Source organism: Ambystoma mexicanum, assembly GCF_040938575.1.
Source record: "Ambystoma mexicanum isolate Mex_15411 chromosome 12 unlocalized genomic scaffold, UKY_AmexF1_1 Mex_chr12_unloc.1, whole genome shotgun sequence".
Classification (NCBI taxonomy): Eukaryota; Metazoa; Chordata; class Amphibia; order Caudata; family Ambystomatidae; genus Ambystoma; species Ambystoma mexicanum.
Window position 1 is genome coordinate 15,609,033 of NW_027182322.1, and position 20,231 is coordinate 15,629,263.

At 46.6% G+C, this 20,231-nt stretch overlaps 8 non-coding genes across 8 annotated transcripts; all 8 read right to left on the bottom strand.

Moving 5' to 3' along the window:
- Window positions 1-974: 974 nt before the first annotated feature.
- On the bottom strand, window positions 975-1,046 carry TRNAA-CGC (transfer RNA alanine (anticodon CGC)). Its single transcript has one exon. It is a non-coding gene; the product is annotated as a tRNA-Ala (tRNA).
- Window positions 1,047-3,447: 2,401 nt separating this feature from the next.
- TRNAA-CGC (transfer RNA alanine (anticodon CGC)) lies at window positions 3,448-3,519 on the bottom strand. Its single transcript has one exon. It is a non-coding gene; the product is annotated as a tRNA-Ala (tRNA).
- A 2,399-nt stretch (window positions 3,520-5,918) lies between these two features.
- TRNAA-CGC (transfer RNA alanine (anticodon CGC)) lies at window positions 5,919-5,990 on the bottom strand. The gene has a single exon. It is a non-coding gene; the product is annotated as a tRNA-Ala (tRNA).
- Window positions 5,991-8,383: 2,393 nt separating this feature from the next.
- Window positions 8,384-8,455, bottom strand: TRNAA-CGC (transfer RNA alanine (anticodon CGC)). Its single transcript has one exon. It is a non-coding gene; the product is annotated as a tRNA-Ala (tRNA).
- Window positions 8,456-10,846: 2,391 nt separating this feature from the next.
- On the bottom strand, window positions 10,847-10,918 carry TRNAA-CGC (transfer RNA alanine (anticodon CGC)). The gene has a single exon. It is a non-coding gene; the product is annotated as a tRNA-Ala (tRNA).
- Window positions 10,919-13,314: 2,396 nt separating this feature from the next.
- TRNAA-CGC (transfer RNA alanine (anticodon CGC)) lies at window positions 13,315-13,386 on the bottom strand. The gene has a single exon. It is a non-coding gene; the product is annotated as a tRNA-Ala (tRNA).
- Window positions 13,387-15,781: 2,395 nt separating this feature from the next.
- On the bottom strand, window positions 15,782-15,853 carry TRNAA-CGC (transfer RNA alanine (anticodon CGC)). The gene has a single exon. It is a non-coding gene; the product is annotated as a tRNA-Ala (tRNA).
- A 2,395-nt stretch (window positions 15,854-18,248) lies between these two features.
- On the bottom strand, window positions 18,249-18,320 carry TRNAA-CGC (transfer RNA alanine (anticodon CGC)). Its single transcript has one exon. It is a non-coding gene; the product is annotated as a tRNA-Ala (tRNA).
- Between the last annotated feature and the right edge of the window lie 1,911 nt (window positions 18,321-20,231).

Consider the following 20,231-nt stretch of genomic DNA (forward strand, 5'->3'; position numbering starts at 1 on the left):
CTAACAGGCTTCCAATGAAAAAAGCAGACATCACACTGAAGCATGGTGCACCGTGCATGTCCACAATCATCGGCTCCAAAGAGAAGACGTTCAGCAACAGGATTTAGTATGGCAAAAGACCACATCATCCTAATTCCCATGTACAGGAAAAAGCCCACACTTGAAGAAACATATCATATGGAGATGCCGGGGATCGAACCTGTGGCCTCATACTTCCAAAGCAGGTGCTCTACCACTGAGTTACATCCCCGCTGCCAGCAAGGACCTATGAAATCTACCAGATGCTGGCTGGCTGCTTGGGACTAACAGCGCCCAGAACTGATGGTAACTGTCGAATTTGAGTTTCCAAATGGCGGACTTCATTTTAGAGCCACCTGTTTCTGGTTGTCCATAGAAACATGCAGAAAAGCTGCCCCCCCCCTGCAATCCCCCTGATCAACTAATGAAAAATATCAATATGTTCAAGGCTTTTGCTTTTAGAAGCCGGAGATAGGCCCCAGCAGCAGAGCTGGTAGGATATTCCAGCTCAAAACTAACAAGTTACAGAACCTGATCAACTTAGGTTGACAACAGAGGTACATCTGTGGCCACATCCAGTGAAAACAAATTATTTTTAAAGCTAGCCATCATATGCTACAAAGGTACAATGGTGGAGCTATACATTCGGAACCAAAACAATCGACTGAAAAGAAACGCAAGGCAATGCCAATCCTTTCACGATTCTGCACGGTTAAAACTGTGGTGTGATGGTACTCTCTGTGCATTTCTATTTGTAGTGATTGTGAAGGCATACAGGATGTTGACACTGGCAGGGACGCAAACCTCACTGATATATTACAGGCAGGTTTGCGATACGGGCACCAGCGTTTTCTCAGACAAATAGATATGAATGTCGATGATCCTATAATCATGGCCCGAGTTGCAGTGTGAAATACAAAATAACCGGGACAAAATCACACTGAAGTTTATGCAAATGGAGATGCCGGGGATTGAACCCGGGACCTCATACATGCGAAGCATGCGCTCTACCACTGAGCTACATCCCCTTGGTGTGCGGTGAGTCTGTCCTGCAGACATCTTTTCCTGGGAGAATTCTTCCGGTCAAAGTATGCTGCCAACTGAAGCACTAGCAAAAGACCAGGGAAAACGGGAGCAAGACTGGAAAAGCACATGGTCACACTGAAGCAGTGTGCATTATGCTTCTCCATAAGAGATGACTTCCAGGGGAAGTATTCCACCAGAGGATTACCGTGCTCAAAGAGCCATCTAGTGGACAGAGACCATATGACAGTCAAAAAAAGGGAAACAATTGGAGATGCCAGGGATTGGACCCGGGGCCTCATACATGCAAAACAAGTGCTCTACCACTGAGCTACATCCCCTCGGTATGCAGTGTGTCTGTCCTGCAGACATAATTTTCAGGGAGAACTCTTCTGGTCAAAACATTCTGCCGAGTGAAGCACTAGCAAAAGAGCAGGGAAAACTGGAGCAAGAATGGAAAACCACATGGTCACACTGAAGCAGTGTGCATTTTGCTTCTCCATAAGAGATGACTTCCAGGGGAAGATTTCCACCAGAGGATTACTGTGCTCAAAGGGCCATCTAGTGGATAGAGATCATTTGACAGTCAAAAAGAGAAACAAGTGGAAATGCCCCGGGTCCTCATACATGCAAAGCATGCGCTCTACAACTGAGCTACATCCCCGCTGAGAGGACACTTCCTCATCACACCTAAAAGCTTCAGGAGGGAGTGGGCTAAGTAAGGAAAGGGGTTTGCAGTAGTGCATATGAAAAAACATGACAACTGCCAAATTACATCTTACTACTTACAATGACAAAGTTAAAGCGCCAGGTCGATCTCATCACGTTGGTGCCTGAGACATCACATAATGTGACACGGCCATCTCGGATAGATGCCCCAGATTTGAGAAGTGTAGTTATGGAGAAAAAATAAATAAATAAATATATATATATATATATATATATATGTATGTCTTCAAACACCAAAAATGAGATAGCACCATTTCGCGCAGGAATTCCTCCAGCCGAAAGCCCACAAATGTTGCTAGATAGACTGACACCTCTTTCGGATGTCCTTCTGTATTTGCTGGCTAGTGGAAAGCAAAGTGGACCCACCACTCTATAGCTCTGCCGTCATGAGTGTCCCTAGCACACTCGGCAGATGTCGCTTCTCTAGGCAGACAAGCAGTGGAATTCTGCGGAAGGTCAATGGTGCTTCCATTGGTTTTGCCACTAGGCGATCCATTGCAGCCCTAGAATGAAGCATAACCCGCTGAATGCATTCAGGGTGTTCTGCGGTGGGAAAGGTCAGAGGGGGTGATAGTTGGTGAGCGTGCACAGCACCTCAGAATGATACCACTGCCTAGCAGGGGGACCGGTGGAGACACTATTCTCAGCCAATGCCCCTCTGTCTGAACGAGTCTGCTTTGTGTCATCCCGGTAAGAGATCAGGCTAACAGGCTTCCAATGAAAAAAGCAGACATCACACTGAAGCATGGTGCACCGTGCATGTCCACAATCATCGGCTCCAAAGAGAAGACGTTCAGCAACAGGATTTAGTATGGCAAAAGACCACATCATCCTAATTCCCATGTACAGGAAAAAGCCCACACTTGAAGAAACATATCATATGGAGATGCCGGGGATCGAACCTGTGGCCTCATACTTCCAAAGCAGGTGCTCTACCACTGAGTTACATCCCCGCTGCCAGCAAGGACCTATGAAATCTACCAGATGCTGGCTGGCTGCTTGGGACTAACAGCGCCCAGAACTGATGGTAACTGTCGAATTTGAGTTTCCAAATGGCGGACTTCATTTTAGAGCCACCTGTTTCTGGTTGTCCATAGAAACATGCAGAAAAGCTGCCCCCCCCCTGCAATCCCCCTGATCAACTAATGAAAAATATCAATATGTTCAAGGCTTTTGCTTTTAGAAGCCGGAGATAGGCCCCAGCAGCAGAGCTGGTAGGATATTCCAGCTCAAAACTAACAAGTTACAGAACCTGATCAACTTAGGTTGACAACAGAGGTACATCTGTGGCCACATCCAGTGAAAACAAATTATTTTTAAAGCTAGCCATCATATGCTACAAAGGTACAATGGTGGAGCTATACATTCGGAACCAAAACAATCGACTGAAAAGAAACGCAAGGCAATGCCAATCCTTTCACGATTCTGCACGGTTAAAACTGTGGTGTGATGGTACTCTCTGTGCATTTCTATTTGTAGTGATTGTGAAGGCATACAGGATGTTGACACTGGCAGGGACGCAAACCTCACTGATATATTACAGGCAGGTTTGCGATACGGGCACCAGCGTTTTCTCAGACAAATAGATATGAATGTCGATGATCCTATAATCATGGCCCGAGTTGCAGTGTGAAATACAAAATAACCGGGACAAAATCACACTGAAGTTTATGCAAATGGAGATGCCGGGGATTGAACCCGGGACCTCATACATGCGAAGCATGCGCTCTACCACTGAGCTACATCCCCTTGGTGTGCGGTGAGTCTGTCCTGCAGACATCTTTTCCTGGGAGAATTCTTCCGGTCAAAGTATGCTGCCAACTGAAGCACTAGCAAAAGACCAGGGAAAACGGGAGCAAGACTGGAAAAGCACATGGTCACACTGAAGCAGTGTGCATTATGCTTCTCCATAAGAGATGACTTCCAGGGGAAGTATTCCACCAGAGGATTACCGTGCTCAAAGAGCCATCTAGTGGACAGAGACCATATGACAGTCAAAAAAAGGGAAACAATTGGAGATGCCAGGGATTGGACCCGGGGCCTCATACATGCAAAACAAGTGCTCTACCACTGAGCTACATCCCCTCGGTATGCAGTGTGTCTGTCCTGCAGACATAATTTTCAGGGAGAACTCTTCTGGTCAAAACATTCTGCCGAGTGAAGCACTAGCAAAAGAGCAGGGAAAACTGGAGCAAGAATGGAAAACCACATGGTCACACTGAAGCAGTGTGCATTTTGCTTCTCCATAAGAGATGACTTCCAGGGGAAGATTTCCACCAGAGGATTACTGTGCTCAAAGGGCCATCTAGTGGATAGAGATCATTTGACAGTCAAAAAGAGAAACAAGTGGAAATGCCCCGGGTCCTCATACATGCAAAGCATGCGCTCTACAACTGAGCTACATCCCCGCTGAGAGGACACTTCCTCATCACACCTAAAAGCTTCAGGAGGGAGTGGGCTAAGTAAGGAAAGGGGTTTGCAGTAGTGCATATGAAAAAACATGACAACTGCCAAATTACATCTTACTACTTACAATGACAAAGTTAAAGCGCCAGGTCGATCTCATCACGTTGGTGCCTGAGACATCACATAATGTGACACGGCCATCTCGGATAGATGCCCCAGATTTGAGAAGTGTAGTTATGGAGAAAAAATAAATAAATATATATATATATATATATATATATATGTATGTCTTCAAACACCAAAAATGAGATAGCACCATTTCGCGCAGGAATTCCTCCAGCCGAAAGCCCACAAATGTTGCTAGATAGACTGACACCTCTTTCGGATGTCCTTCTGTATTTGCTGGCTAGTGGAAAGCAAAGTGGACCCACCACTCTATAGCTCTGCCGTCATGAGTGTCCCTAGCACACTCGGCAGATGTCGCTTCTCTAGGCAGACAAGCAGTGGAATTCTGCGGAAGGTCAATGGTGCTTCCATTGGTTTTGCCACTAGGCGATCCATTGCAGCCCTAGAATGAAGCATAACCCGCTGAATGCATTCAGGGTGTTCTGCGGTGGGAAAGGTCAGAGGGGGTGATAGTTGGTGAGCGTGCACAGCACCTCAGAATGATACCACTGCCTAGCAGGGGGACCGGTGGAGACACTATTCTCAGCCAATGCCCCTCTGTCTGAACGAGTCTGCTTTGTGTCATCCCGGTAAGAGATCAGGCTAACAGGCTTCCAATGAAAAAAGCAGACATCACACTGAAGCATGGTGCACCGTGAATGTCCACAATCATCGGCTCCAAAGAGAAGACGTTCAGCAACAGGATTTAGTATGGCAAAAGACCACATCATCCTAATTCCCATGTACAGGAAAAAGCCCACACTTGAAGAAACATGTCATATGGAGATGCCGGGGATCGAACCTGTGGCCTCATACTTCCAAAGCAGGTGCTCTACCACTGAGTTACATCCCCGCTGCCAGCAAGGACCTATGAAATCTACCAGATGCTGGCTGGCTGCTTGGGACTAACAGCGCCCAGAACTGATGGTAACTGTCGAATTTGAGTTTCCAAATGGCGGACTTCATTTTAGAGCCACCTGTTTCTGGTTGTCCATAGAAACATGCAGAAAAGCTGCCCCCCCCCTGCAATCCCCCTGATCAACTAATGAAAAATATCAATATGTTCAAGGCTTTTGCTTTTAGAAGCCGGAGATAGGCCCCAGCAGCAGAGCTGGTAGGATATTCCAGCTCAAAACTAACAAGTTACAGAACCTGATCAACTTAGGTTGACAACAGAGGTACATCTGTGGCCACATCCAGTGAAAACAAATTATTTTTAAAGCTAGCCATCATATGCTACAAAGGTACAATGGTGGAGCTATACATTCGGAACCAAAACAATCGACTGAAAAGAAACGCAAGGCAATGCCAATCCTTTCACGATTCTGCACAGTTAAAACTGTGGTGTGATGGTACTCTCTGTGCATTTCTATTTGTAGTGATTGTGAAGGCATACAGGATGTTGACACTGGCAGGGACGCAAACCTCACTGATATATTACAGGCAGGTTTGCGATACGGGCACCAGCGTTTTCTCAGACAAATAGATATGAATGTCGATGATCCTATAATCATGGCCCGAGTTGCAGTGTGAAATACAAAATAACCGGGACAAAATCACACTGAAGTTTATGCAAATGGAGGTGCCGGGGATTGAACCCGGGACCTCATACATGCGAAGCATGCGCTCTACCACTGAGCTACATCCCCTTGGTGTGCGGTGAGTCTGTCCTGCAGACATCTTTTCCTGGGAGAATTCTTCCGGTCAAAGTATGCTGCCAACTGAAGCACTAGCAAAAGACCAGGGAAAACGGGAGCAAGACTGGAAAAGCACATGGTCACACTGAAGCAGTGTGCATTATGCTTCTCCATAAGAGATGACTTCCAGGGGAAGTATTCCACCAGAGGATTACCGTGCTCAAAGAGCCATCTAGTGGACAGAGACCATATGACAGTCAAAAAAAGGGAAACAATTGGAGATGCCAGGGATTGGACCCGGGGCCTCATACATGCAAAACAAGTGCTCTACCACTGAGCTACATCCCCTCGGTATGCAGTGTGTCTGTCCTGCAGACATAATTTTCAGGGAGAACTCTTCTGGTCAAAACATTCTGCCGAGTGAAGCACTAGCAAAAGAGCAGGGAAAACTGGAGCAAGAATGGAAAACCACATGGTCACACTGAAGCAGTGTGCATTTTGCTTCTCCATAAGAGATGACTTCCAGGGGAAGATTTCCACCAGAGGATTACTGTGCTCAAAGGGCCATCTAGTGGATAGAGATCATTTGACAGTCAAAAAGAGAAACAAGTGGAAATGCCCCGGGTCCTCATACATGCAAAGCATGCGCTCTACAACTGAGCTACATCCCCGCTGAGAGGACACTTCCTCATCACACCTAAAAGCTTCAGGAGGGAGTGGGCTAAGTAAGGAAAGGGGTTTGCAGTAGTGCATATGAAAAAACATGACAACTGCCAAATTACATCTTACTACTTACAATGACAAAGTTAAAGCGCCAGGTCGATCTCATCACGTTGGTGCCTGAGACATCACATAATGTGACACGGCCATCTCGGATAGATGCCCCAGATTTGAGAAGTGTAGTTATGGAGAAAAAATAAATAAATATATATATATATATATATATGTATGTCTTCAAACACCAAAAATGAGATAGCACCATTTCGCGCAGGAATTCCTCCAGCCGAAAGCCCACAAATGTTGCTAGATAGACTGACACCTCTTTCGGATGTCCTTCTGTATTTGCTGGCTAGTGGAAAGCAAAGTGGACCCACCACTCTATAGCTCTGCCGTCATGAGTGTCCCTAGCACACTCGGCAGATGTCGCTTCTCTAGGCAGACAAGCAGTGGAATTCTGCGGAAGGTCAATGGTGCTTCCATTGGTTTTGCCACTAGGCGATCCATTGCAGCCCTAGAATGAAGCATAACCCGCTGAATGCATTCAGGGTGTTCTGCGGTGGGAAAGGTCAGAGGGGGTGATAGTTGGTGAGCGTGCACAGCACCTCAGAATGATACCACTGCCTAGCAGGGGGACCGGTGGAGACACTATTCTCAGCCAATGCCCCTCTGTCTGAACGAGTCTGCTTTGTGTCATCCCGGTAAGAGATCAGGCTAACAGGCTTCCAATGAAAAAAGCAGACATCACACTGAAGCATGGTGCACCGTGCATGTCCACAATCATCGGCTCCAAAGAGAAGACGTTCAGCAACAGGATTTAGTATGGCAAAAGACCACATCATCCTAATTCCCATGTACAGGAAAAAGCCCACACTTGAAGAAACATATCATATGGAGATGCCGGGGATCGAACCTGTGGCCTCATACTTCCAAAGCAGGTGCTCTACCACTGAGTTACATCCCCGCTGCCAGCAAGGACCTATGAAATCTACCAGATGCTGGCTGGCTGCTTGGGACTAACAGCGCCCAGAACTGATGGTAACTGTCGAATTTGAGTTTCCAAATGGCGGACTTCATTTTAGAGCCACCTGTTTCTGGTTGTCCATAGAAACATGCAGAAAAGCTGCCCCCCCCCTGCAATCCCCCTGATCAACTAATGAAAAATATCAATATGTTCAAGGCTTTTGCTTTTAGAAGCCGGAGATAGGCCCCAGCAGCAGAGCTGGTAGGATATTCCAGCTGAAAACTAACAAGTTACAGAACCTGATCAACTTAGGTTGACAACAGAGGTACATCTGTGGCCACATCCAGTGAAAACAAATTATTTTTAAAGCTAGCCATCATATGCTACAAAGGTACAATGGTGGAGCTATACATTCGGAACCAAAACAATCGACTGAAAAGAAACGCAAGGCAATGCCAATCCTTTCACGATTCTGCACGGTTAAAACTGTGGTGTGATGGTACTCTCTGTGCATTTCTATTTGTAGTGATTGTGAAGGCATACAGGATGTTGACACTGGCAGGGACGCAAACCTCACTGATATATTACAGGCAGGTTTGCGATACGGGCACCAGCGTTTTCTCAGACAAATAGATATGAATGTCGATGATCCTATAATCATGGCCCGAGTTGCAGTGTGAAATACAAAATAACCGGGACAAAATCACACTGAAGTTTATGCAAATGGAGATGCCGGGGATTGAACCCGGGACCTCATACATGCGAAGCATGCGCTCTACCACTGAGCTACATCCCCTTGGTGTGCGGTGAGTCTGTCCTGCAGACATCTTTTCCTGGGAGAATTCTTCCGGTCAAAGTATGCTGCCAACTGAAGCACTAGCAAAAGACCAGGGAAAACGGGAGCAAGACTGGAAAAGCACATGGTCACACTGAAGCAGTGTGCATTATGCTTCTCCATAAGAGATGACTTCCAGGGGAAGTATTCCACCAGAGGATTACCGTGCTCAAAGAGCCATCTAGTGGACAGAGACCATATGACAGTCAAAAAAAGGGAAACAATTGGAGATGCCAGGGATTGGACCCGGGGCCTCATACATGCAAAACAAGTGCTCTACCACTGAGCTACATCCCCTCGGTATGCAGTGTGTCTGTCCTGCAGACATAATTTTCAGGGAGAACTCTTCTGGTCAAAACATTCTGCCGAGTGAAGCACTAGCAAAAGAGCAGGGAAAACTGGAGCAAGAATGGAAAACCACATGGTCACACTGAAGCAGTGTGCATTTTGCTTCTCCATAAGAGATGACTTCCAGGGGAAGATTTCCACCAGAGGATTACTGTGCTCAAAGGGCCATCTAGTGGATAGAGATCATTTGACAGTCAAAAAGAGAAACAAGTGGAAATGCCCCGGGTCCTCATACATGCAAAGCATGCGCTCTACAACTGAGCTACATCCCCGCTGAGAGGACACTTCCTCATCACACCTAAAAGCTTCAGGAGGGAGTGGGCTAAGTAAGGAAAGGGGTTTGCAGTAGTGCATATGAAAAAACATGACAACTGCCAAATTACATCTTACTACTTACAATGACAAAGTTAAAGCGCCAGGTCGATCTCATCACGTTGGTGCCTGAGACATCACATAATGTGACACGGCCATCTCGGATAGATGCCCCAGATTTGAGAAGTGTAGTTATGGAGAAAAAATAAATAAATATATATATATATATATATGTATGTCTTCAAACACCAAAAATGAGATAGCACCATTTCGCGCAGGAATTCCTCCAGCCGAAAGCCCACAAATGTTGCTAGATAGACTGACACCTCTTTCGGATGTCCTTCTGTATTTGCTGGCTAGTGGAAAGCAAAGTGGACCCACCACTCTATAGCTCTGCCGTCATGAGTGTCCCTAGCACACTCGGCAGATGTCGCTTCTCTAGGCAGACAAGCAGTGGAATTCTGCGGAAGGTCAATGGTGCTTCCATTGGTTTTGCCACTAGGCGATCCATTGCAGCCCTAGAATGAAGCATAACCCGCTGAATGCATTCAGGGTGTTCTGCGGTGGGAAAGGTCAGAGGGGGTGATAGTTGGTGAGCGTGCACAGCACCTCAGAATGATACCACTGCCTAGCAGGGGGACCGGTGGAGACACTATTCTCAGCCAATGCCCCTCTGTCTGAACGAGTCTGCTTTGTGTCATCCCGGTAAGAGATCAGGCTAACAGGCTTCCAATGAAAAAAGCAGACATCACACTGAAGCATGGTGCACCGTGCATGTCCACAATCATCGGCTCCAAAGAGAAGACGTTCAGCAACAGGATTTAGTATGGCAAAAGACCACATCATCCTAATTCCCATGTACAGGAAAAAGCCCACACTTGAAGAAACATATCATATGGAGATGCCGGGGATCGAACCTGTGGCCTCATACTTCCAAAGCAGGTGCTCTACCACTGAGTTACATCCCCGCTGCCAGCAAGGACCTATGAAATCTACCAGATGCTGGCTGGCTGCTTGGGACTAACAGCGCCCAGAACTGATGGTAACTGTCGAATTTGAGTTTCCAAATGGCGGACTTCATTTTAGAGCCACCTGTTTCTGGTTGTCCATAGAAACATGCAGAAAAGCTGCCCCCCCCCTGCAATCCCCCTGATCAACTAATGAAAAATATCAATATGTTCAAGGCTTTTGCTTTTAGAAGCCGGAGATAGGCCCCAGCAGCAGAGCTGGTAGGATATTCCAGCTCAAAACTAACAAGTTACAGAACCTGATCAACTTAGGTTGACAACAGAGGTACATCTGTGGCCACATCCAGTGAAAACAAATTATTTTTAAAGCTAGCCATCATATGCTACAAAGGTACAATGGTGGAGCTATACATTCGGAACCAAAACAATCGACTGAAAAGAAACGCAAGGCAATGCCAATCCTTTCACGATTCTGCACGGTTAAAACTGTGGTGTGATGGTACTCTCTGTGCATTTCTATTTGTAGTGATTGTGAAGGCATACAGGATGTTGACACTGGCAGGGACGCAAACCTCACTGATATATTACAGGCAGGTTTGCGATACGGGCACCAGCGTTTTCTCAGACAAATAGATATGAATGTCGATGATCCTATAATCATGGCCCGAGTTGCAGTGTGAAATACAAAATAACCGGGACAAAATCACACTGAAGTTTATGCAAATGGAGATGCCGGGGATTGAACCCGGGACCTCATACATGCGAAGCATGCGCTCTACCACTGAGCTACATCCCCTTGGTGTGCGGTGAGTCTGTCCTGCAGACATCTTTTCCTGGGAGAATTCTTCCGGTCAAAGTATGCTGCCAACTGAAGCACTAGCAAAAGACCAGGGAAAACGGGAGCAAGACTGGAAAAGCACATGGTCACACTGAAGCAGTGTGCATTATGCTTCTCCATAAGAGATGACTTCCAGGGGAAGTATTCCACCAGAGGATTACCGTGCTCAAAGAGCCATCTAGTGGACAGAGACCATATGACAGTCAAAAAAAGGGAAACAATTGGAGATGCCAGGGATTGGACCCGGGGCCTCATACATGCAAAACAAGTGCTCTACCACTGAGCTACATCCCCTCGGTATGCAGTGTGTCTGTCCTGCAGACATAATTTTCAGGGAGAACTCTTCTGGTCAAAACATTCTGCCGAGTGAAGCACTAGCAAAAGAGCAGGGAAAACTGGAGCAAGAATGGAAAACCACATGGTCACACTGAAGCAGTGTGCATTTTGCTTCTCCATAAGAGATGACTTCCAGGGGAAGATTTCCACCAGAGGATTACTGTGCTCAAAGGGCCATCTAGTGGATAGAGATCATTTGACAGTCAAAAAGAGAAACAAGTGGAAATGCCCCGGGTCCTCATACATGCAAAGCATGCGCTCTACAACTGAGCTACATCCCCGCTGAGAGGACACTTCCTCATCACACCTAAAAGCTTCAGGAGGGAGTGGGCTAAGTAAGGAAAGGGGTTTGCAGTAGTGCATATGAAAAAACATGACAACTGCCAAATTACATCTTACTACTTACAATGACAAAGTTAAAGCGCCAGGTCGATCTCATCACGTTGGTGCCTGAGACATCACATAATGTGACACGGCCATCTCGGATAGATGCCCCAGATTTGAGAAGTGTAGTTATGGAGAAAAAATAAATAAATATATATATATATATATATATATGTATGTCTTCAAACACCAAAAATGAGATAGCACCATTTCGCGCAGGAATTCCTCCAGCCGAAAGCCCACAAATGTTGCTAGATAGACTGACACCTCTTTCGGATGTCCTTCTGTATTTGCTGGCTAGTGGAAAGCAAAGTGGACCCACCACTCTATAGCTCTGCCGTCATGAGTGTCCCTAGCACACTCGGCAGATGTCGCTTCTCTAGGCAGACAAGCAGTGGAATTCTGCGGAAGGTCAATGGTGCTTCCATTGGTTTTGCCACTAGGCGATCCATTGCAGCCCTAGAATGAAGCATAACCCGCTGAATGCATTCAGGGTGTTCTGCGGTGGGAAAGGTCAGAGGGGGTGATAGTTGGTGAGCGTGCACAGCACCTCAGAATGATACCACTGCCTAGCAGGGGGACCGGTGGAGACACTATTCTCAGCCAATGCCCCTCTGTCTGAACGAGTCTGCTTTGTGTCATCCCGGTAAGAGATCAGGCTAACAGGCTTCCAATGAAAAAAGCAGACATCACACTGAAGCATGGTGCACCGTGCATGTCCACAATCATCGGCTCCAAAGAGAAGACGTTCAGCAACAGGATTTAGTATGGCAAAAGACCACATCATCCTAATTCCCATGTACAGGAAAAAGCCCACACTTGAAGAAACATATCATATGGAGATGCCGGGGATCGAACCTGTGGCCTCATACTTCCAAAGCAGGTGCTCTACCACTGAGTTACATCCCCGCTGCCAGCAAGGACCTATGAAATCTACCAGATGCTGGCTGGCTGCTTGGGACTAACAGCGCCCAGAACTGATGGTAACTGTCGAATTTGAGTTTCCAAATGGCGGACTTCATTTTAGAGCCACCTGTTTCTGGTTGTCCATAGAAACATGCAGAAAAGCTGCCCCCCCCCCTGCAATCCCCCTGATCAACTAATGAAAAATATCAATATGTTCAAGGCTTTTGCTTTTAGAAGCCGGAGATAGGCCCCAGCAGCAGAGCTGGTAGGATATTCCAGCTCAAAACTAACAAGTTACAGAACCTGATCAACTTAGGTTGACAACAGAGGTACATCTGTGGCCACATCCAGTGAAAACAAATTATTTTTAAAGCTAGCCATCATATGCTACAAAGGTACAATGGTGGAGCTATACATTCGGAACCAAAACAATCGACTGAAAAGAAACGCAAGGCAATGCCAATCCTTTCACGATTCTGCACGGTTAAAACTGTGGTGTGATGGTACTCTCTGTGCATTTCTATTTGTAGTGATTGTGAAGGCATACAGGATGTTGACACTGGCAGGGACGCAAACCTCACTGATATATTACAGGCAGGTTTGCGATACGGGCACCAGCGTTTTCTCAGACAAATAGATATGAATGTCGATGATCCTATAATCATGGCCCGAGTTGCAGTGTGAAATACAAAATAACCGGGACAAAATCACACTGAAGTTTATGCAAATGGAGATGCCGGGGATTGAACCCGGGACCTCATACATGCGAAGCATGCGCTCTACCACTGAGCTACATCCCCTTGGTGTGCGGTGAGTCTGTCCTGCAGACATCTTTTCCTGGGAGAATTCTTCCGGTCAAAGTATGCTGCCAACTGAAGCACTAGCAAAAGACCAGGGAAAACGGGAGCAAGACTGGAAAAGCACATGGTCACACTGAAGCAGTGTGCATTATGCTTCTCCATAAGAGATGACTTCCAGGGGAAGTATTCCACCAGAGGATTACCGTGCTCAAAGAGCCATCTAGTGGACAGAGACCATATGACAGTCAAAAAAAGGGAAACAATTGGAGATGCCAGGGATTGGACCCGGGGCCTCATACATGCAAAACAAGTGCTCTACCACTGAGCTACATCCCCTCGGTATGCAGTGTGTCTGTCCTGCAGACATAATTTTCAGGGAGAACTCTTCTGGTCAAAACATTCTGCCGAGTGAAGCACTAGCAAAAGAGCAGGGAAAACTGGAGCAAGAATGGAAAACCACATGGTCACACTGAAGCAGTGTGCATTTTGCTTCTCCATAAGAGATGACTTCCAGGGGAAGATTTCCACCAGAGGATTACTGTGCTCAAAGGGCCATCTAGTGGATAGAGATCATTTGACAGTCAAAAAGAGAAACAAGTGGAAATGCCCCGGGTCCTCATACATGCAAAGCATGCGCTCTACAACTGAGCTACATCCCCGCTGAGAGGACACTTCCTCATCACACCTAAAAGCTTCAGGAGGGAGTGGGCTAAGTAAGGAAAGGGGTTTGCAGTAGTGCATATGAAAAAACATGACAACTGCCAAATTACATCTTACTACTTACAATGACAAAGTTAAAGCGCCAGGTCGATCTCATCACGTTGGTGCCTGAGACATCACATAATGTGACACGGCCATCTCGGATAGATGCCCCAGATTTGAGAAGTGTAGTTATGGAGAAAAAATAAATAAATATATATATATATATATATATATGTATGTCTTCAAACACCAAAAATGAGATAGCACCATTTCGCGCAGGAATTCCTCCAGCCGAAAGCCCACAAATGTTGCTAGATAGACTGACACCTCTTTCGGATGTCCTTCTGTATTTGCTGGCTAGTGGAAAGCAAAGTGGACCCACCACTCTATAGCTCTGCCGTCATGAGTGTCCCTAGCACACTCGGCAGATGTCGCTTCTCTAGGCAGACAAGCAGTGGAATTCTGCGGAAGGTCAATGGTGCTTCCATTGGTTTTGCCACTAGGCGATCCATTGCAGCCCTAGAATGAAGCATAACCCGCTGAATGCATTCAGGGTGTTCTGCGGTGGGAAAGGTCAGAGGGGGTGATAGTTGGTGAGCGTGCACAGCACCTCAGAATGATACCACTGCCTAGCAGGGGGACCGGTGGAGACACTATTCTCAGCCAATGCCCCTCTGTCTGAACGAGTCTGCTTTGTGTCATCCCGGTAAGAGATCAGGCTAACAGGCTTCCAATGAAAAAAGCAGACATCACACTGAAGCATGGTGCACCGTGCATGTCCACAATCATCGGCTCCAAAGAGAAGACGTTCAGCAACAGGATTTAGTATGGCAAAAGACCACATCATCCTAATTCCCATGTACAGGAAAAAGCCCACACTTGAAGAAACATATCATATGGAGATGCCAGGGATCGAACCTGTGGCCTCATACTTCCAAAGCAGGTGCTCTACCACTGAGTTACATCCCCGCTGCCAGCAAGGACCTATGAAATCTACCAGATGCTGGCTGGCTGCTTGGGACTAACAGCGCCCAGAACTGATGGTAACTGTCGAATTTGAGTTTCCAAATGGCGGACTTCATTTTAGAGCCACCTGTTTCTGGTTGTCCATAGAAACATGCAGAAAAGCTGCCCCCCCCCTGCAATCCCCCTGATCAACTAATGAAAAATATCAATATGTTCAAGGCTTTTGCTTTTAGAAGCCGGAGATAGGCCCCAGCAGCAGAGCTGGTAGGATATTCCAGCTCAAAACTAACAAGTTACAGAACCTGATCAACTTAGGTTGACAACAGAGGTACATCTGTGGCCACATCCAGTGAAAACAAATTATTTTTAAAGCTAGCCATCATATGCTACAAAGGTACAATGGTGGAGCTATACATTCGGAACCAAAACAATCGACTGAAAAGAAACGCAAGGCAATGCCAATCCTTTCACGATTCTGCACGGTTAAAACTGTGGTGTGATGGTACTCTCTGTGCATTTCTATTTGTAGTGATTGTGAAGGCATACAGGATGTTGACACTGGCAGGGACGCAAACCTCACTGATATATTACAGGCAGGTTTGCGATACGGGCACCAGCGTTTTCTCAGACAAATAGATATGAATGTCGATGATCCTATAATCATGGCCCGAGTTGCAGTGTGAAATACAAAATAACCGGGACAAAATCACACTGAAGTTTATGCAAATGGAGATGCCGGGGATTGAACCCGGGACCTCATACATGCGAAGCATGCGCTCTACCACTGAGCTACATCCCCTTGGTGTGCGGTGAGTCTGTCCTGCAGACATCTTTTCCTGGGAGAATTCTTCCGGTCAAAGTATGCTGCCAACTGAAGCACTAGCAAAAGACCAGGGAAAACGGGAGCAAGACTGGAAAAGCACATGGTCACACTGAAGCAGTGTGCATTATGCTTCTCCATAAGAGATGACTTCCAGGGGAAGTATTCCACCAGAGGATTACCGTGCTCAAAGAGCCATCTAGTGGACAGAGACCATATGACAGTCAAAAAAAGGGAAACAATTGGAGATGCCAGGGATTGGACCCGGGGCCTCATACATGCAAAACAAGTGCTCTACCACTGAGCTACATCCCCTCGGTATGCAGTGTGTCTGTCCTGCAGACATAATTTTCAGGGAGAACTCTTCTGGTCAAAACATTCTGCCGAGTGAAGCACTAGCAAAAGAGCAGGGAAAACTGGAGCAAGAATGGAAAACCACATGGTCACACTGAAGCAGTGTGCATTTTGCTTCTCCATAAGAGATGACTTCCAGGGGAAGATTTCCACCAGAGGATTACTGTGCTCAAAGGGCCATCTAGTGGATAGAGATCATTTGACAGTCAAAAAGAGAAACAAGTGGAAATGCCCCGGGTCCTCATACATGCAAAGCATGCGCTCTACAACTGAGCTACATCCCCGCTGAGAGGACACTTCCTCATCACACCTAAAAGCTTCAGGAGGGAGTGGGCTAAGTAAGGAAAGGGGTTTGCAGTAGTGCATATGAAAAAACATGACAACTGCCAAATTACATCTTACTACTTACAATGACAAAGTTAAAGCGCCAGGTCGATCTCATCACGTTGGTGCCTGAGACATCACATAATGTGACACGGCCATCTCGGATAGATGCCCCAGATTTGAGAAGTGTAGTTATGGAGAAAAAATAAATAAATATATATATATATATATATATATGTATGTCTTCAAACACCAAAAATGAGATAGCACCATTTCGCGCAGGAATTCCTCCAGCCGAAAGCCCACAAATGTTGCTAGATAGACTGACACCTCTTTCGGATGTCCTTCTGTATTTGCTGGCTAGTGGAAAGCAAAGTGGACCCACCACTCTATAGCTCTGCCGTCATGAGTGTCCCTAGCACACTCGGCAGATGTCGCTTCTCTAGGCAGACAAGCAGTGGAATTCTGCGGAAGGTCAATGGTGCTTCCATTGGTTTTGCCACTAGGCGATCCATTGCAGCCCTAGAATGAAGCATAACCCGCTGAATGCATTCAGGGTGTTCTGCGGTGGGAAAGGTCAGAGGGGGTGATAGTTGGTGAGCGTGCACAGCACCTCAGAATGATACCACTGCCTAGCAGGGGGACCGGTGGAGACACTATTCTCAGCCAATGCCCCTCTGTCTGAACGAGTCTGCTTTGTGTCATCCCGGTAAGAGATCAGGCTAACAGGCTTCCAATGAAAAAAGCAGACATCACACTGAAGCATGGTGCACCGTGCATGTCCACAATCATCGGCTCCAAAGAGAAGACGTTCAGCAACAGGATTTAGTATGGCAAAAGACCACATCATCCTAATTCCCATGTACAGGAAAAAGCCCACACTTGAAGAAACATATCATATGGAGATGCCGGGGATCGAACCTGTGGCCTCATACTTCCAAAGCAGGTGCTCTACCACTGAGTTACATCCCCGCTGCCAGCAAGGACCTATGAAATCTACCAGATGCTGGCTGGCTGCTTGGGACTAACAGCGCCCAGAACTGATGGTAACTGTCGAATTTGAGTTTCCAAATGGCGGACTTCATTTTAGAGCCACCTGTTTCTGGTTGTCCATAGAAACATGCAGAAAAGCTGCCCCCCCCCTGCAATCCCCCTGATCAACTAATGAAAAATATCAATATGTTCAAGGCTTTTGCTTTTAGAAGCCGGAGATAGGCCCCAGCAGCAGAGCTGGTAGGATATTCCAGCTCAAAACTAACAAGTTACAGAACCTGATCAACTTAGGTTGACAACAGAGGTACATCTGTGGCCACATCCAGTGAAAACAAATTATTTTTAAAGCTAGCCATCATATGCTACAAAGGTACAATGGTGGAGCTATACATTCGGAACCAAAACAATCGACTGAAAAGAAACGCAAGGCAATGCCAATCCTTTCACGATTCTGCACGGTTAAAACTGTGGTGTGATGGTACTCTCTGTGCATTTCTATTTGTAGTGATTGTGAAGGCATACAGGATGTTGACACTGGCAGGGACGCAAACCTCACTGATATATTACAGGCAGGTTTGCGATACGGGCACCAGCGTTTTCTCAGACAAATAGATATGAATGTCGATGATCCTATAATCATGGCCCGAGTTGCAGTGTGAAATACAAAATAACCGGGACAAAATCACACTGAAGTTTATGCAAATGGAGATGCCGGGGATTGAACCCGGGACCTCATACATGCGAAGCATGCGCTCTACCACTGAGCTACATCCCCTTGGTGTGCGGTGAGTCTGTCCTGCAGACATCTTTTCCTGGGAGAATTCTTCCGGTCAAAGTATGCTGCCAACTGAAGCACTAGCAAAAGACCAGGGAAAACGGGAGCAAGACTGGAAAAGCACATGGTCACACTGAAGCAGTGTGCATTATGCTTCTCCATAAGAGATGACTTCCAGGGGAAGTATTCCACCAGAGGATTACCGTGCTCAAAGAGCCATCTAGTGGACAGAGACCATATGACAGTCAAAAAAAGGGAAACAATTGGAGATGCCAGGGATTGGACCCGGGGCCTCATACATGCAAAACAAGTGCTCTACCACTGAGCTACATCCCCTCGGTATGCAGTGTGTCTGTCCTGCAGACATAATTTTCAGGGAGAACTCTTCTGGTCAAAACATTCTGCCGAGTGAAGCACTAGCAAAAGAGCAGGGAAAACTGGAGCAAGAATGGAAAACCACATGGTCACACTGAAGCAGTGTGCATTTTGCTTCTCCATAAGAGATGACTTCCAGGGGAAGATTTCCACCAGAGGATTACTGTGCTCAAAGGGCCATCTAGTGGATAGAGATCATTTGACAGTCAAAAAGAGAAACAAGTGGAAATGCCCCGGGTCCTCATACATGCAAAGCATGCGCTCTACAACTGAGCTACATCCCCGCTGAGAGGACACTTCCTCATCACACCTAAAAGCTTCAGGAGGGAGTGGGCTAAGTAAGGAAAGGGGTTTGCAGTAGTGCATATGAAAAAACATGACAACTGCCAAATTACATCTTACTACTTACAATGACAAAGTTAAAGCGCCAGGTCGATCTCATCACGTTGGTGCCTGAGACATCACATAATGTGACACGGCCATCTCGGATAGATGCCCCAGATTTGAGAAGTGTAGTTATGGAGAAAAAATAAATAAATATATATATATATATATATATATGTATGTCTTCAAACACCAAAAATGAGATAGCACCATTTCGCGCAGGAATTCCTCCAGCCGAAAGCCCACAAATGTTGCTAGATAGACTGACACCTCTTTCGGATGTCCTTCTGTATTTGCTGGCTAGTGGAAAGCAAAGTGGACCCACCACTCTATAGCTCTGCCGTCATGAGTGTCCCTAGCACACTCGGCAGATGTCGCTTCTCTAGGCAGACAAGCAGTGGAATTCTGCGGAAGGTCAATGGTGCTTCCATTGGTTTTGCCACTAGGCGATCCATTGCAGCCCTAGAATGAAGCATAACCCGCTGAATGCATTCAGGGTGTTCTGCGGTGGGAAAGGTCAGAGGGGGTGATAGTTGGTGAGCGTGCACAGCACCTCAGAATGATACCACTGCCTAGCAGGGGGACCGGTGGAGACACTATTCTCAGCCAATGCCCCTCTGTCTGAACGAGTCTGCTTTGTGTCATCCCGGTAAGAGATCAGGCTAACAGGCTTCCAATGAAAAAAGCAGACATCACACTGAAGCATGGTGCACCGTGCATGTCCACAATCATCGGCTCCAAAGAGAAGACGTTCAGCAACAGGATTTAGTATGGCAAAAGACCACATCATCCTAATTCCCATGTACAGGAAAAAGCCCACACTTGAAGAAACATATCATATGGAGATGCCGGGGATCGAACCTGTGGCCTCATACTTCCAAAGCAGGTGCTCTACCACTGAGTTACATCCCCGCTGCCAGCAAGGACCTATGAAATCTACCAGATGCTGGCTGGCTGCTTGGGACTAACAGCGCCCAGAACTGATGGTAACTGTCGAATTTGAGTTTCCAAATGGCGGACTTCATTTTAGAGCCACCTGTTTCTGGTTGTCCATAGAAACATGCAGAAAAGCTGCCCCCCCCCCCCTGCAATCCCCCTGATCAACTAATGAAAAATATCAATATGTTCAAGGCTTTTGCTTTTAGAAGCCGG